Source organism: Brassica oleracea, chromosome C6 (assembly GCF_000695525.1).
Source record: "Brassica oleracea var. oleracea cultivar TO1000 chromosome C6, BOL, whole genome shotgun sequence".
Classification (NCBI taxonomy): Eukaryota; Viridiplantae; Streptophyta; class Magnoliopsida; order Brassicales; family Brassicaceae; genus Brassica; species Brassica oleracea.
This window is the reverse complement of record NC_027753.1, coordinates 1,156,611-1,166,521: the sequence shown is the minus strand read 5'-3', so window position 1 is coordinate 1,166,521 and position 9,911 is coordinate 1,156,611.

Here is a 9,911-nt window from a genome sequence, read left to right as displayed (position 1 = left end):
AAAAAAAAAGAAAAAAAAATTGATGGCATTTTCGTAAATTATATGAACTTGTGGGGTGAATAGGGCAAAACCAATTTTCAAAAAAAAAGGAGGTTAGTTTTGTGTTTGACTTTAAGTTATAGGTCAATTCTGCAAAAAGCCCAATATTGTACATCTATATTACTATTAGCACATAACACATATAAATAAGTTAAAATTAAAATTAAATTATAAATATAAAATAATATTATGTAAAATGGAGATATTAATTAATTGACCATTTTCTAATTATTTTCTCTAGTTGATATATTATTCTTTACAAAAATCAGAGATTTGCTTATTCGGTGAAACCAAAATATCCATTTATGAGTTAAAATATGGTGTTTTGTATTTTTAGTGTGTATTTGTTATTTACTTATAAAAGTTTAGTGCTTATATTTAAATATTATTAAAACTGAGAAATAAAATGTAATATTCAAAAACAAATATTTGAGACTTTTTGTTGGAGCAGTTTTTCCTCAAACCTTCATTTTAAAGATCACTTATCATCATAATGAAATTTCTTGTTGGAAATGCTCTAATACCAAAGCAAAACAATGAAGTAAAACACTATCTATCTAATCTATTAAAAAATGAGTAAAAAATAAAAATAACCCTTAATTTTGTAAGTTATTTACACTCCAATGCCACTGATATATTTAATGAACCTATTTTTAAGTTTCCTTTGTCTTTGAAGATTAATAAATGTATGTAAATCTATTTTAAACAAAAAAAATTCAAAAACTTAAAAATTAACTTCACAAAATATTTCTAATATCAAGGACATTCCAAATTTAAGGTATCCCTAATTTATCGCTATCAAATTAACTAAAAAGAAATCAATCTTTTGTAGACAATCGATATTCTTAAAAAGATAAACAATTAAGTATTAGAAAACATAATTTTTAGTAATTAAACCCCTCAACTAAAGATGAATCGTAAAAAAAACCCTCAACTAAAAATCCTGTGAAATAAACCCTCAACTTTAATTTCGTTAACATATGTTACCATCCGTCTAAAAAACTGTGACGGTGGGTGACATACGTTAACGGTTTATAAGTTGAGAGTTTATAATATTGAAAACTTAGGTGAGGGGTTTTTTTAAGATTCAAAAATAGTTGAGGAGTTTTATCACTAAAAGTCATTAAATGGTTTAAAAACTTTATTATCATTTATACATTGTTTTATAATGATATAAGTCTTTAAAACTAATTTATAAATTTTAATACATTACTTTATAATAAAGCTTCATAAATATTTTAATACTTTTACATACGATTAATCCGGTTTCACAATGATTTTATAAGTTTTTACAATTTCTGCTACTTGTTAGGATCAAATAATCTAACATTCTTCGTGATACTACTGAAACATAAAGTAATACAATAAATCAAGAATAATATATCAAATATATTATTTTATTGATCAAAAAAACAAAAATATAACGTATTTGTTCACAAATCAATGAGAATAAGGATATGGGAAAAGTATGAGCCGGATGACGGAATCATGAAAATAGAAAAAAATGTGTCATATTGTAACTAGAAAGATTGACTTCATGGATGAATTATCCTCAACACTACTTAAAACTTAATATAATTTAGAAACTTTAAATTATTTGATATTTGACAATGACGATATGAACACACAAATTTTCTAAATATCAAATAATTAATATTTTGAAGTTATATTAAGTTGTAAGTATTACTAAAAAAAATATTAATTTAGGATGTATAAAGTAATTTTATAATAAATTAATGTATTAAAATTTATAAAATAGTTTTTAAGGCTTATATCAATATAAAAATGTATAAATGATAATAAAGTTTTTAAATTTTTTAGTGACTTTTAGTGATAAAACCCCTCAACTATTTTTGAATCGTAAAAAAACCCCTCAACTAAGTTTTCAACATTATAAACCCTCAACTTATAAACCGTTAACATATGTCACCCTCCGTGACGGTTTTTTAGACGGAGGGTAACATATGTTAATGTAATTAAAGTTGAGGGTTTATTTCACAGGATTTTTAGTTGAGGGTTTTTTTTACGATTAATCTTTAGTTGAGGGGTTTAATTACTAAAAACCCAAATAAAAATGAACAACGAGATTATTTTCATATATATACTATCACATGTATAAAATAATGTCAATGTTTCAATTAAAGTCGTTAATAGAATATTTGAAACACGAATATTCCTTTCATAAAACTATTTCGTAGTAGAAAATTAAATGTTCTATAACAAAATCATAATATAAAATCTTAACTAACCAAATATGATATAATCTAAAATATTTAAAAGTAATTTGGAATATTTTATCGTAAAATATTTTATAATTTTTTTCTTTAATTAATGTAAAATATTTTGTCTTAAAATAGCATCCAATACCTAACTATTTATTCCTAAGAACTAAAAATGTTTAAAATACATGTAAATAATCAATTAACATCACCAACTGGAACATAATTATCTAAAATAAAAATTGTTTATAAATATGTATTTTTACGAATATTTACATTATTTATTCTATTGGAAAGAAAATATAACAAGACAAATAATATATAATTGGCTATTATTATTTCTGTTGAAAACACAATAAAAATATTGTCGATATATCTTATCAAAATTTGTGTTTAAAAAGTACATATTAAACAATTATTTAATATTGGTAAGTTTTAATATATATATTTAATCTTATAAAATAAATTTTGGGCAATATTTTAATTAAAAAAAATATCTGCACGGATGTACGAGTTAAAATCTAGTTTGCACTAAAATACAAATTAGAAGCAAAGGAACGAATCTATGCTCTTAAACAACAAATTCATCATATATTTTATTTTTGTTATTACATTTTAATATATATATATAGTATTATCTTTAATATGTATATATATATATATATTTATTTACTTATATTATTTAACCAATTCTGAAATTATATTTTTCACATATATATATATATATATATATATAGGTGTTATCCTCTGTTCGGAACTACGCTAGGCGCTAGTCGGACGGTAATCTCGGGCCTAGCGAGTTACCGAAAAATCAGGAAGTACTCGGAAATTACGCTGGACCTAGTTTAAAATACAATTTAATATATTTATAATATATTTAGCTAATTTTAAACATGATGATACATGTTCTTAGACATAATTATATAACTTTTTATATATAATTTTAAACAGTCTCTTTTTGATTCGTCGAACATTTAGATTATGGTGTGCTTGGTTAGAAAAATCTCTAAATGCAGTAATTATGTGTTTGTTTTGGGTTTGATAGCTAATTATAATTATTTAGTAATGAATAATTACACAAAATCTGTCAATAATGGGTAAAAAATAATCAACCGTGTTTCAACTTTTCACGGACGAAAAAAAAATTTAGGCGGTCAACGCGGGAATTAGGCGGTTCTTTGCGGATCAACGTGGATCAACGTCTGGCTACACTGATTTAGGCATATTCAACGCGATCAACCTTCGAACGGCGTCTAAGCGGCCGCATTTTTGAACATTGGTGTTATCTAAGCATAATTCTCATGATCAGATTCTATATTGATTATGAAATCTGTAGCTATTTGATAAATTCTTTGAAAACTAAAACAAACGGGACGCTTCTCGTGTAACCGCGCGAGTTTTTGTTTTCGCTTTATATACATAAATATTTTTTACCGTATTACTAATTGTCTAATATGATATGTTTAATATAACAATTTTATAGTTGGCATGCATTGATTTAATTTATTATTTCAAATTTTTAGTGACATCTTTCTTATTTAAACTTGTACACTAATTAAAAATAACCTTGTCTCTCTCTGATATTTACAGGATATCACACTCCATTTAACATTAACCTTAGATATTTCATTAATGGTATACTTGTATGTTTAGATTTTTGGCCTAGAAGTATGTTAATCAAATTTACTTGTATGATTTGAATTTTTGACTCAATAACTTATACTACGTCTAATTCATAAAATGTCTGCTTCATTTAAATTTTTTTTTTTTTTTTTGTCATCAGCATTACAGACTCATGTTGACTCTGTGAACCAAACCGGGTGAGCTGAATCCATGTGAACGACAAAAGACGATTGCTTCCTAGCACTGCGTGCCAGACTATCCGCCTTTGAATTTTGCGTCCGTGGTACATAGATAATGTCTGCTCTTATGAAGCTCTCTTTCAGGATCGTGATGTCTTCTAAATAATTTGCAAAAGCTGGCCATTCTTCTGGTTCCGAAACCATCTTCACCAATTGAGAACAATCCGTTGCAAACGTAACCTGAAATTGACGTAAATTCCTCATGCATTCCATTGCCCAGAGTAACGCTTCTATTTCCGCATGAAGAGGCGAAAGACTAGCCCTGACATTTCTCGCCCCCAACAAACCATCAAACTCTTCCAAAGTACTAAGCCAACCTTGTCCTGAGAAACTAACACCCTCTTTCCATGAGCCATCTGTAAAACACCATCTACCTGGTATCGACGGTAATATCGGATCTATTATTGATGTTATCATCCTCTGATCGATTGCTATTTGTGCTTCCGCCCACAGTATCGATTCTGTTTCAGCCAGTTTAAGCGTATCCATAGGGTCCATATCCAAATTACTAAAAACTTTATTATTCCTAGCTTTCCAAATGTACCAAAGTATCCATGCAAACTGATGATCTTCCATCGACGGGAGAATTCTCCAGAATAGATAATCCATGTTTGTAAAGAGGGAATTTGTTGGAAAAATAGTTGGATTTGATGGTATCTTCGAAAGAGCCCAAACCTGAAGAGCTGGCGGACATTCAAAAAAAACATGATTTATCGATTCCTCCACAGCTCCACATCTTACACAACATATATCTCCTTTAATCCCCCTTGCTTGTAAATTCTTCCGCACTGCAATGCATCCTGTCATTAATTGCCATAGAAAATGTTTTAATTTCGGTGGGCACCGTATTTTCCAGCAGTGAGCCTTTAAAACATCCACTGTAGGACCAATCAGTAACGGTGGTCTATCTCTATCTGGGTAGATACGTTCTACCTGATATCCTGATTTAACCGAAAATTTTCCATTTTTTGTAAAGTGCCATCCATCTCTATCTACCCGTTGAGTCCTGCCCAGTGGTATACTTTCTATAAGTTTTGCATCCTGAGGATCCACCAACGCACGAATTACCTCTAAATTCCAAGTACGCGATGTAGAATCAATGAGGGATTCTACAGTAAGTTCCGGATATAAATTGTGTTGATTTTTATTAGCTGGTCTCGGGCGAGTGGTTGGGAGCCAAGGATCGTTCCATACAGATATAGAAGACCCTGATCCCACCCTTTTGATTAGTCCTTTGCTAACCAGAGATCTAGCAGAAACAATACTCCGCCAGCCATATGACGGAGAATATGAACGAATCGGTTCCAAAGGCGAAGCATTCCTATAATACCGACCTTTGAAAACCCGTGAGAATAAAGTATTTGGCTTTTCTATCAGGCGCCATAACTGTTTACCCGAGAGAATATGTACGGTAATTTTTTGGTTTAATAATTTAAATGAAGCAAGCTCTCGCTACCTTGCTTCATTTAAATTATTAATTTTTTGGTTTAATAATTTAAATGAAGCAAGGTAGCGAGAGCTTGCTTCATTTAAATTATTAAACCAAAAAATTACAGTACATTGTGTTTCTCTTTGTGCTTTTAGACATTATTTTTCTTCATTATCTCTATTTTGTTGAAGTTTTTATGTTGTTTATTGGTAATTTAGATTTTTTATTTTTTGATTTTATTACCCCTAATTTTTTTTTTATTTGCAATGATTTTTCAGTGTTAAAAATTTCTTACAATCTTTCATACATAACGTTACTAACATTTAAACCTACCATTATATTTGATAATAAACTGACAAAAAAATAAATATACTTACACGGAATATTCTGTCAATCATTCATTTGTTACTGATGTTGATAACATAAAGTGGTACAACACCTATTGCAATTTCAAAACTGCACAAGATAGAAATGGTACAAAAATAACTACATTACTGAATAATATATGAACATCGTCTATATAAAAATAAGCATGATTACATTTCTAGTTCTATATATACTCTTATTATTAAAATATAAAATTCAACGAAAAATTATATTTAATAGCACAAATCGACTATACTTTCAAAATAACATTAGCAGACCGATTTTTGATATTGATAGTATATTTTTAACTATGTAGTACAAAATTCTATATCGACAAATCTTATCCGTTAGGGATCAAAGATTTAATTGAAAAATCGTATATTAAATTATATACATAATTTAGTACAAAATCGTTGATGAAGTTAATAATAATTATGAAACTAGTTAAATATTTTAAAGGGGGAGTTTTTAGTAAAATATGAAATATATTTATATTTTTAATAAAAACATATGAAAAGATTTTATTAGAAAATATAGAAATATCTATTTTATTATATAATAATTTAAATATTTATACAATAATTTATTTAAACAAGTTTTAAAAATTATCTTAATAAAAAATCACGCATGAAATAAGTTATAATTTCTGTTTTAGCAGATAAGATTGTAATAAATGTAGCATCAAAAACTTCATGTGAAGTACAGACGTTGCCAAACTATTAAATTAGCTACTATGATCAAATTCGGAAAAAATATACATATATTATGATCATTTATTAGTATTGCAAATTGTTAATACTGATTAGTTAAAAATGATCATGGATTAATCATGATTATAAAGATAATCAATAGGATAAAAAGATGCGCACTGCATTGACAGTGGGACTTTGATTAGCTTGTTAATAACGAGGAGTGAGATGCCGTTTAAGCGCCGTTTGTCACTGCCTTGAAAATTTTGATACTAACGAAGACGCCGCTAGATCTCCGTTCCGTTTACGTCGGTGCATGTCTGATCAGATCCAGAAGAAACGGCATTAGCCAAATTGTGTTTTTTTCTTAAAATATTTTTATTTGCGCATTTACGCGAAGTCACGCGTCCAACGCTTTTACCTTTTTAAAGAGCGCGTGGAGATTTTGTTTGTGCACCTTTTGGGGTTTTACGAAAACACAAACGAAACATTTATGTTATAAATCAATTGATGGATGTAAATAACCGGTCTGATCTATTAGAGGCTCAAATTGCAGGAGAGAGAGAGGAGAAAGAGTCGGCCGAGTATGAGAAAGAGACGGCCAAGAGACTTTCCATTCTTCTAGTTTTCCTAATTTTAATTATGTTTATGATTTGTAATCTTTCATATTCTTGTATTTCCATTTATCTCTCTTGTAACCCTTATATAAAAGGAACACTTATTCATTAATAATATACAGAAACTTACAGTTCTAAATCCTAAGTTTCACAACACGTTATCTGCACGAAAGCCTCTAAAACACATTGAGCCTAAAAACCAAATCGCAAAACCCTAACCCTAATCTACCCGGCGATTCAAACCCGACGAACCCTAATCCGTTCGCGTCTCCGTTCTAGCTCGCGTCCGACGATCAGCCCCAGCCCCTAGGCGTTCCTGATCCTAGACGACTTCAGCCTCAGCTCGCGTTCCCGGTTTGCTCCAGCTCGTTCGCGACAGACGACCAAGGCGTTCCCGGGCCGACGTTCGAAACCCGATAGGAGTTGGCGCGCGTTCCTGATCCAGCAAGGACAACTCGCGACATCAGCCTCAGTCCGTCCGCAAACAGCTCGATCAAACAGCAGCCAGCTCGCGATCCGATAGGAGCCGACTCGCGTCTCGTTCGTGTCCAGCTCGCGGTTCATCCTTTGGTGGTCCGGTTTCAACAATCTACAAACCTAAAGGTATTTCGAATTCTAAGAACATAATGAATCGAATCTGGTTGTTTGTAAAGAATGAAACCCTAAAATATAATGTCTAAGATAAAGCCATAGGATAATAGATCAAACCCTAGATGAGTAAATATAGGATAATAGATCAATCCCTAAGCGAGTAAATCGAAGCTCTATAAGTTCGATCCCCAAACCCTAAAAACGAGATTGATTCATTGATCAATTAAAATCAAAGCCTTAATGATTTTAAATCTCAAATCAAATTCCTTTGATCTAAGATCAAATTTTTGAAAATCCTAAAACCCTAATTCGAAAACATTGATTGATTAAACTGATTGAATGTTGGTTGAAATTGAATTGATCATCCTGAATTTGAAATTGCCTGTTAATTGAAATCGAAACCCTAAAAACCCTAATTCTGAAAATCGATTTTGATTGTTTGAAATTGAACATTGATTGGTTGATTTGATCACCTAGAACTATTGTTAGGAATGTTTAAACTCGAATCTAATTGTTTGGCTTGTTTAAACTAAAACCCTAATAACCTAGTTTAAGATTATTTTAAATCGAAATCTAAGACTACATATAAGGTTAAATTGTTCTAGACTTGATCATACTCGTGGCCGTGTGGCCTTATTGCATTCATACCATAATAATCTGATCACACTTGATTGACTGCAAATTGCACCTAGAACTTATTCTAGGAATGGTATTGAATCAAATCAAATAGCCGTATGGCTTGTTCTTTTGTTTGGCCGAGATTATGCTTGTCTGATTGCATCATGTATGAACTGATAGAAACCAAGTTAGGATTGCAATTACATGACAAACTAAATGCATAAGAGTGAACCGATTGCATCCATGGCCGTGCGGCTTGCTTATTGGCCGAGAGACATACATCTTGGCCGTAAGGCTTGATTGATTGTTTGAACATAAAACCCTAATCGTTTAAACACTAAAACCTATTCCTAAAAGATCTAAAAAATATTTCAGATGTCGAAAATCAACAACCTTGATTTTGTTGCCCTAAATCTCTCTGGAGATAATTACCTTTAGTGGGCGCTTGATGCTAAGATCATCCTGAAATCCAAGGATCTCGGTGAATGTATCACCGAGGGCAATAATGCCAGTGAAAAAGATCGATACAGAGCCATCTTGATCATCCGTCATCATCTAGCTGAGAGTCTCAAGGATCAATATCTAACCACTGAGAATCCACTAGATCTTTGGACTGAATTGAAATCGAGATATGATCACCAGAGAACGGTGATCTTACCAAAAGCTCGGTTTGATTGGACGAATCTCGGGATCCAAGACTATAAGTCTGTGGACGAGTACAACTATGCACTGTTTAAGATTGTTTTTAAAATGAAACTGTGTGGTGAAAGTATTACGGATGAGGATATGCTTGAGAAAACCTTTTCCACTTTCCATGCAAGCAATATACTGTTACAACAACAGTACCGTGAGAAAGGTTTCAAGATCTATGATAATCTTATTTATTGTCTCTTGCTCGCTGAGCAGAACAATGAATTATTGATGAGAAACAGTCAGATGAGACCTCTTGGATCAGCTCTACTGCCTGAAGCACAAACGACAGAGGACAATAAAGAGTCCAACCACGTTCAAGGAAACGACCAGCATGGCCGTGGCCGAGACAAATCGAACGGACGTGGCCGTGGTCGAAGATCTTTTGGCCACGGGCGAGGGAATGGTCGAGACCATGGACAAGATCGTGGCTCATTTGGAAGAGGCCATGGTCGCGGCCGTGGATCTACATTCAAACTCCAACACTCGACCAAATCATCAGACAAATCTGTGTGTCATAGGTGTGGAATGAGCAATCATTGGGCTAAGACTTGTAGGACTCCCAAGCATTTAGTTGACCTTTATCAAGAGAGTTTGAAAGGGAAGAATCCTGAAGCTCATATGACATATCAAGATGATGAAAATGATTTCGATCATGAAAAAGACGATCTTATGGATTATGAAACTTCAGATTGTCATAAAGACTGAAGTTTGATTTCAACATTTGTAATCTAAATTTTGGTGTTCTTTGATTTTGTGTTTTCATTTCCAATGTTGTCATTTCTTTGAAA